Source organism: Temnothorax curvispinosus, unplaced genomic scaffold (assembly GCF_003070985.1).
Source record: "Temnothorax curvispinosus isolate PA1 unplaced genomic scaffold, ASM307098v1 QBEX01002647.1, whole genome shotgun sequence".
NCBI classification, from domain to species: Eukaryota; Metazoa; Arthropoda; class Insecta; order Hymenoptera; family Formicidae; genus Temnothorax; species Temnothorax curvispinosus.
In genome coordinates this window covers 1-9210 of record NW_020212427.1, presented here as the reverse complement: position 1 = coordinate 9210, position 9210 = coordinate 1, and the positions used below count along the sequence as shown (strand labels likewise).

The following is a 9210-nucleotide window of genomic DNA, read 5'->3' as shown; positions in this document are numbered from 1 at the left end:
TCCCTCCCCCTGCATTGTTTATACTTAGGTACTGCTCACAGACGGGATCGTATTAAAGATATTCAAACACACGACAGACTTCCTTTCGTAACTGCATCTTTCTCTCTCTCTCTCTCTTTCTCTCTCTTTGCTTTCCCTTTCCTGTTGAAAAGGTATACGCGGAGCCGTGATGAAAGTTTCTTTACGAGCGGTCATTCGTAGTAAATGCTACTATTTATTTATGCCGCGACCTGTATATAATTTCCCGCCGCCATGTAAATACGTGCGAAAAGTGAAAATCGTACGTGTTAAACTAAGTCGGTATCGGGAACGAAATGCGTCGAAATCATCGATCCTTTTCGCATGTTCGACTGCGACCGAGCCACAAACGCGCGCTATTTGTTCCTAAGATTCTGTTACGTCCATGTTAAACTCTACGTTTCCTTTCTTCCCGGGGAAACTTAACAGAATTATCTTTCGGATAAGAAAAAAAAGAAAAAAAAAACCGTGGACCAACGATTATTGATCGGCGAGCGGGCCATCATCTCGACATATTATTCCGTTTACTTTTCTACATGTTTACTTTACATAAATGTGATGAAACCGTGAAAGATCGTAAGAAATCTTCCGGATGGCAAAATTTAAACAGACAAGATAGGAAAGTTTATTTGCTTAATTTGCTAGGCCCGCGGCAATAAGTTCGGGATTGTCATAATGTCAAAGATCTTTAAAGAAATCCTGGATACTTACCTAAACAAATATCAGTCTCATGCACTCATACGTTCATACCTGCGGTTACTCAACAAGACTCAATTGAAAAGGAAATTTGCCCCTTTAGCCCTTTAGGACCGCGCCGTAAACGAAACGCTGCAGAAGTCTTGAGTGGTCGCGCGGCAATCTTCTCGCGGCGTTCTTTCTAAACCAACATTAATGCTGTTACTCGTATCTGCAGATATTAGCAAAGTTGGAAACGTTACTTCATACAGTAACGCATTACCGTTACTAATTTTAAGAAGTGACGCGTTATCGTTATCGTTAAGAAAGTAACGATTCATTACTTTTTTGTTACTACTTTGTAATACTAAAATAAAATATTTTACTTTAAATTTATAAATTATTTAATAATTAATATTAAGTAGGATTAAATGGCCAATTTTCGAGCAAAAATCAATGTTGATGTACAATGTTGATAAACAATAAAATTTATTACAAAAATAAAGTTAAATAAGGTTGACGTTTTGGCTTACTTATTGTTAGCCATCTTCAGCGCAATTAATTTGAATTTAAAAAATATATAAACCTAAGTTGCTAGTTAATGATTTGTGGGAATCTATTGCATTATTTTACATAAATTTGCAGACTATCGCTATCTATTGTCATTAATAACGTTTAATTGACGTCTAGAGACGTCATCTTGCTACTCCTGTGATTAATTAGGAACCTAGAGACCTAGGCTATAAATTTTTAGGTTTATATATTTTTTAAATTCGAATTAATTATTTTGAAGATAAGCCGAAACGTCAGCCTTATTTAACTTTATTTTTGTAATAAATTTTATTGTATATCAAAATTGTATATCGACATTAATTTTTGCTTGAAAATTGACCGTAATCCTACGTTTTAGCTTTAATATTATCGAGCGGTATCTTATTTCTTTTATTAATCAATATATTAAGTTTAATAATCCATATTCAAACTCTAAACTAGTCTCTATATACAGCAGGCTTTTTTATATTAAACATATAATCTAATAATATTTTTAATTATTTGTTTTATATTAATATTTATATTTTTATAGGAATCTAAACTGTAATTAAAAAACGCAAATCTTACCAAAAGTTTTTATTGTTTTGTCGTTATGTATATCGTGCATTTCAATATTCACTGCCACTGCAGTGTTAAAACACTATAATTTATATTACATATATGTTATGGTCAAAGCCCGAAACGCGGGCAATCCTGGGATTGACTAATCAATTCTACCGCATGGCCAAACGTCTTGGTCAAAGTTTTGTAGTAATTTGCTGATATGTGTGTATATATACAGTAAACAAATAGGCGGGGATTAATAATTTTTTAACGATTTTTTTTGCAATATATTCAATATATGTACTTTAAAGAAATAAAAAACCAACTTCATTAAATTTATTATTTCTCCCGAAAAAAATTCACGAAAATAGCATTCTTTTTCCGGCCGTCACGTGGTTTCCTCCCTTAAGTCTCCTCAGGTCCCCTCCTAGAATAAGGGTCCGAGGGGCTCCCAACTTTGTCAGGATACAATAAATGCAATAACTATTTACTTTTATTTTTAATTATTAATAATTTACCTAATTGTTTAAATAAGACGTATAAGGTCTCAAACAGTGCAGAAAAGCAAGGCACACATGTAAAATAAAAAAGAAAAGTCCTCTAGGCCGATTTTTGTGGAAAATACACTTTAAAAATTAAGGTTAATTGTGTAAACAGTTTAATACAAGGGAATTAAAATGTTTAAAGAGCCGGGGGCACGGGTTTCCGTTATCCGATCAAGCTGAACTTTGGCAGAAATTATTTTTTTGTGAATTGGAAACATTTTGGGAGGTGCCGCAAAAAAAATTAAAAAAAAAATTTTTTTTTGTCTAGTATACCTTAATGTACATATTTGCCAATAAATAAGTGAAAATTAAGAACTGACATAAAATACGAGAAGCAATATATTTATGCCGAGTTTATTAATAAATGATTGAAGTTCAAATGTCACGGATAACAAAAAAATCCTCTCAATTATAAAACTTCAGAACCGAGAACCTACTATAACCCACGATGAAATCCTACTTCTATACCTTATATAAACACATCGCGACATCCTGACTATATGTATAATCGCTACCGCTACTATTAGTCTTGTTTCTTCTCTGTTATTTTACTGATGGTGAGCTTCGAGTTGCTGTATCGCAATCTAATTTCGAACTGAGTTCGAAGTTAAACTGTGCGCGACGTCACTTATCATCACCAAGTGCCAACTAATTGAGAATCTTAACCTTTTGCGAATCCACAAGGCTCGGAGTTCAGTGAATCATGTCAAATTCAACAAGTAGTAAGTCTCATTATTTTTGCTTTCTTTTTCAAATGAGCCATCGGACTCTCGAATTTCTAGACTTTAGGAGCTTTCCGGCAAGCGATACAAGTCGACACAAACGTCATCCTATCTTTCTTTTTTGGCTATGTGTAACAAAGACAAAACGACACTTGTGTCGACTTGTGTCGTTTGCTGGAAAGCTCCCTTTATTCACTACTCATCTTTCTCCTCTTTCATTTCTACTCTCTACGATCTTCAGCTTCTTTCATCCAAACCCGTAACATTTCCACTCTCTCGCTACTTCAGGTTGGCTGATTAACGTCGGCATGCAAACTTGTAGTGTTTTTTACAACGTTTATGCTAGTCTCTAAAGATTAAAAAATTATGAGAAAAGTAAAACGGGAAAATAAAAAAAATTATGTTGAAAGAATACTTTTTATTTAATGCTTTATTTAGGAAAGTCAGAAAATTGATATTAGTATCAGTATATTAAACGAAGAGATAAGAAAATACAAAACATCCGGCGTACAAAAATTATATAATTATAATGGAAAATAATATATTGTATTATGTAAATTTATCATCTAAATTTGTAAAAGTTCTTATCCGGATCGAAGTAAGCCGCTAACCGAATGACGAAGCGTACGTTCGCGCGTAAAGAGCATGTTTTCTTTTCAATGCTCGTTCCAACTTGGAGAAAGTATTTGATTGAGCCATAAGGCTCGTTAAATCTTCGTTACATTATTGCCAGTTATTGCGACTTATCTTGATCTTACGACAAAGTAATTTTAATGATGGTTATCAATCAAAAATAAATAATACCTAAACATACATATGTATTTTACATATATGTAAAATTGTATTTGTACGTGTATGTAAAAATGAAGAATGTTAAGCAATTTGTTTTCTATCGGGAACTATTAAAGATAATAATAGAAAACCTAGGAAATCTTATCTTGTGCAAATTTAACCTTTACAAAATTTTATTGCTATTTCTAGTAGCTACCGAGAAAATAGTCTTTAACATTTTTAATTTTACATTGTGTGTATGTGTGTAATTTTGTATAAAAATTTATAAAAATTTCTTTGATTTGCAGATAGTTTCCTCTTATTTTAAATTTTCTCTCTAAAGTGACATAATCAAAAATACATAATGATACTATTATACACTGCTAAAAAAAATTAGGGGATCACTTTTTGTCAGTAAATTTTTGCCGATTTTTAAACTGCAATTACTCAGCGAATAATTAACGTAAAAAAAGTTTAAAAAAAGATTTTACAGGGCAAACTCTCTAGTATAAGGTGCTTTTGTTCAATTTTCACTCAGGTTTATACTCAAAGGCGTGGTCAGTTTTAAATAAGGACGTATTTGAGATATCCAAAATCTTGAAATTTGCAGTCTTCCACCGTCTAACAAAAAAATTGGCGAACATTATGTCAATCATTGATACCATCTCAAAGTACGGACTTTGAGGAAAAAAAAAACACTTTGTCCTTATACGCCAATTATTTAACGAGATATCGCAATTTAAAGTAACCTCGGTTTTTTATGATTTTAGCATGATACCGCGGACATTTGCGTAACCTGATGTGCATCACCAAGCATGTTGCTCAGTCAAATTTTGCACATCATGTATGTATGTGTATATGGAGTGTATACATACATGTGTATGTGTGTACATGTAGCGGTTTTTTTAGCCATTTTTTCGCCATATTACGCGCATCGCGCAATCTTGATCTCATATTGATGCATTTTTTTTACATCAGATTAAAGAAGCACTGCGTCAAATTTTGAAAAAAATTTCTCAATCTGATGTAAAAAAAATGCATCAATATGAAATCAAGATAAAAAAAAAATCAATTGCGCGAGGTAATACGGCGAAGAGTGACAACACTTCTTACTTTAAAAAACCTCTACTGACATAATCTGATAACAGTTTGGTAGCAGAAACCAAGAATGCAGATTTTGCTCCATTTTTGCCGTCAATTCGCGCCAAATTGTATAGCAAGTATGTCAAAGATCACTGGATTTCTGTAATCAATCCTGCTATCACATTTCGTGATAACAATATTTCTGTCAACGTTCTGTCAATAGCATATATCAGATTCTGTATCAAGTATATAATCTTTCTATTGACAAAATTTGTAGCGGACATTTTGGAGAATCTGTTCTCCATAGATTTGGCCATCTTACAATTAGTATACGCAACGGCAAACGTAGCTTGTATCTTGAGCTATTTACTACTTTATTGCCTGAAAAAAATTTTATTACACATGAGTCATCTCAATTGTTTGTAACACGTAATTTCAAAACAGCTCAAGAATCAATTTAATTGCAAATTAGCGCGTACATATGCGCGCGCGCGCGTGTGTGTGGGTGTGTGTGTTACTTTCGTATATTTTGAAAGCCCATACATTTCATTATACTTTATTCCATTATACTTATATTTAAAAACAGACTGAAAAGCGAATCGTTGCATTTCGATGTTATTCGAAATATTTGTTTCGAGGTATTTTGATAAATTTGCATTAAGCTATAATAAGTATAACAAAATGCAAATTTATTGATATCGATTCATTAAAATCAATATCAAAATGTACTATTATAGTCTTTAAGATCTTTTATTATGATATTCTATGTATTATGGTTGCGAGTATTTGATAGCGTTATCGTAGCGTGTACAATATATAATAAAGTTCTCAACGTTGGCACGTTTCTTCGTTGATAAATATACATGAAAGAGATACTATCATACATGAAAGAGGTTGTCTTATCATGTAACGTATATTATCAACATAAGATAAAATCAATTAGACGTAGATGTGCAGAAAAAGAACTCACTCCATGGATAATTTTTCGAACCAAACATAATATATTCACATATTATATTTCATCTATACTTTAAAAGAACTTTGACAAAATTCCACAATGTTAAAAATTAAAAATAAAAAGTAAATAATAGTTTTTGATTACTTCTCGCGCATAATATTCTTGGCAAAAAAATGTTTTTAGAATTTTTTTTTAAAATTCACAACTTTCTTGAATTTTTAGAATCTTTTACAATTTTTAATTTTTAAAAACTTTCAGATTTTTTCTATAAATTGGAACATTTTTCAGAAATGTCGAGAAAACATACATCTTTAGAATTTTTTCTATATGCGAATTTTGAAATGTTCTTAAATTTTCATAATTTTCGAAGAAAATTTATAAAAGTCTGAAGAAGTTTAAGCTATTTTTTCTAAAAATTTTTATAAATTTAAAGTATAAAAAGTTGTTAAGAATATTATGAGAATTATTTTTTGCTAGGAATATTATATTTAGCAACATTTTGCAATAGAGACATCGAAAGGTATAAAAATTGATTTCTTTTTGCACAACCATGTTCAAATTTATAAATCAAATACTTAATCCTTTGCGATCCAAACTATTTCTCGCGAACAAGCGAGGATTTTGAATATTTCATTCTTAATTTCATCTGCTTGGCTGGTCTAACATTAATCAAAGAATTCCTGTTACTTGAAGGAATTTATGAAAATCCCAAAAATGTTAGTTTAATTACAATATCGCGTGCACTTGGAGAATTACGCTATACCGTAAAGGATTAAGCGAGTTTTATATTCTACACTTATTCAGTCGACGGGACTAGCATCGCTATAATGGCTTAGCGGAAATTGTCCACGTGTAAATTATCCAAACGAGGAAAATCCCGAATATTAATTTCAGTAGGCAATCGGCGAAGTATAGGTACGTAAAGACTCGTCTTGCCCGCGGCAGTGTCGAGGGGTCGTCTTTCAGGTAATATTGCCTCGTACCTAAGATATACGCTAACAGATATTCGTTCCAACCGATAAGCTTCGTATTCGTGAAAAATGTCTCTTTATCGGAGGGACACAATCGATGTTCCAGATCGCGTAGATTGTCATCACTGCAATTAAATACAGCAGAAAAATAAAATAAATCATTAATTAGAATAATTAGTCTATCGAATCGACGGTGTATTTAAGAGAAATTTAACTTCTTACCGAAAAACCCACTGCTTCATGGTGTAATATTGGAGCAATTCCAATCCGACGTTTACTCTATTTTGTACTCGCACCAGGAATGGTTTATTTCCAGTGACGATAAGTAGAATGTCTAACAGGTAGGCGGGTATAGTTTGAAAGAACATGACGGCGAGCCAATGTAGAACCTTGGAGGAAGTCAGTCGTCCACCGGGATACCAGAGCGGCTCTAAAACAAACGTTTACGTTGCACACGTTAAAGATATATCTCACAGATATATTTTTGCAATCTGTTGCCGCAAACTCGTGTTGTAATATCGCCTTACGCGAGAAGGGGTTCGCGAGAACGTGTTTCTTCCCGATTTCTAAAGCGTCGCCCCAAGAAATTGGATTCTCGTGGTTCGCCGTGGCGTTTAGAAACAACGGCTTGGTAGACTTTTCCATTCCGACCTGCCAAGCCAGAGCGATTGTCGCGTTCACGGCCATGTCGCAGGGTATTATATCGGACACGTAATCCGCGTTGCAGAGCATGGACCGTACTACTCCTTTACCCGCCCCGATCATTAATCCGGTCGGGCCGTTCATATTGTCCACCCAGCCGGGCACGGGCTCTTTAAAAGATGCTGTCACTAAAATCAGATTGTATATTGTTAACATTTTATTAATGATACAATCGAGAAGATTCCATAAAAAAAAAAGAAGAATATGTCGTACATAAGTATAGAATAAATCTTTCTATGCAAAACTATATTTAAAATATTGAATATAAACATTGATAAAGTTGATTTTCTCGAAGAGGGAGATGCGTATATAAAGATTTTATTTGCTTCGTTATTCAACGATAATCGTTTTACGTGACGAGCAAGGATTAAAAACATGAAAACGTTTAATTTTCTCACCTATCGACGGGCGTATGACTCCTACAGGCAGGCCGCATCTCGACACGAATTCCTCGCTGAGTGCCTTGCTGTAGGCGTACGTGTTTGGTTGTTCGCCCAATAATTTCAGTCTCATTGCCTCCAGGGCGTCATCCGTCATCGTATTGACCATGTGAATGACGTCGTCTGGCGAGATTCTGCTATGGTAAGCTCGTTCCTCCAGCACCGCTTCGCCGCATTGGCAAAAAGACGTCGAGATGTGAATAAACGACTCGAGTAGAGGCAGCTGAAAGATAATTGAGCTGGTTTTCTACCCTCTCGCTCTCATTTACCTCTGCGAAGCTGTTTCCTCTAATATCGAGCAAAGTTTTTATTTGTATAATTATAGAGATCGTAGATACATTTTTTTGCAATAAACAGCGGCGAAAATTTACTGTAACAAATTACGGTTTGCAAGTTTCACTTACACCGGGAACTGAATAGCGAAATAACAGTGTTAAAAACTAAAATAAAACACTAATTACGTTACATTAAATCTGACTAATTACATTCGAGGAACGTTAAAAATATCAGCGTTCTAGAATTGGCGTACACGCAATACAGAAAAGGAAACTTTTTCCTTTGGTAAAATTGCATTCGAGTAATAGTTAATAATGAGTGCAATTTAAAGCTAATGAATAATGTCGTGTGTGTATCGGGCGCGGTCCGCGCTGAACGTGTTGTTTTGTTAATATTCTGAAGATTCCATGACAATTATCTGTATGATATATTTAAATATTTAACTAATATTTAAATATTTAAATATTATTTAGAATAAAACTTAATAAAAGAAAATTTTTTAGTTTTCTATCATTGAGAATAAAATGAGTTATTCACAGAGCAAATGTGTACACATAGGCTGCGTTTCGACGTTCACTGCATTATTGAAAATTTTTAGTTTACGTCACGTATACTATAAATTTTCAGTACTAGCAGTGAGTATCGAAACGCATAACCATAAAAGGCTTGCATGTTGAGTGTATGCTACAAAATATTTCAATCGGCATCTTTAAATCGACTTTACAAAGTTACAAATATCTTTAGAAGTTAAGATAACATTTTGAATCTGTTCTAATTATTTAATCCATTATATTTTACTTTCAGCCGTTGCGTTTCAGGGATATCAATTAACAAAAATTTTATCTTATTGAATTATAATTATTTGTATTCAAAGTTATATGTATGTCATATATGTTGTTATGAAATCTTTAGAGAAATAATTAAAAACAGTGCATATAGTAAAACAGCGTATGT

The 9210-nt window shown here is 33.1% G+C and overlaps 1 pseudogene; it reads right to left on the bottom strand.

Moving 5' to 3' along the window:
* Window positions 1-6319: 6319 nt before the first annotated feature.
* On the bottom strand, window positions 6320-8227 carry LOC112451836 (annotated as a pseudogene).
* Between the last annotated feature and the right edge of the window lie 983 nt (window positions 8228-9210).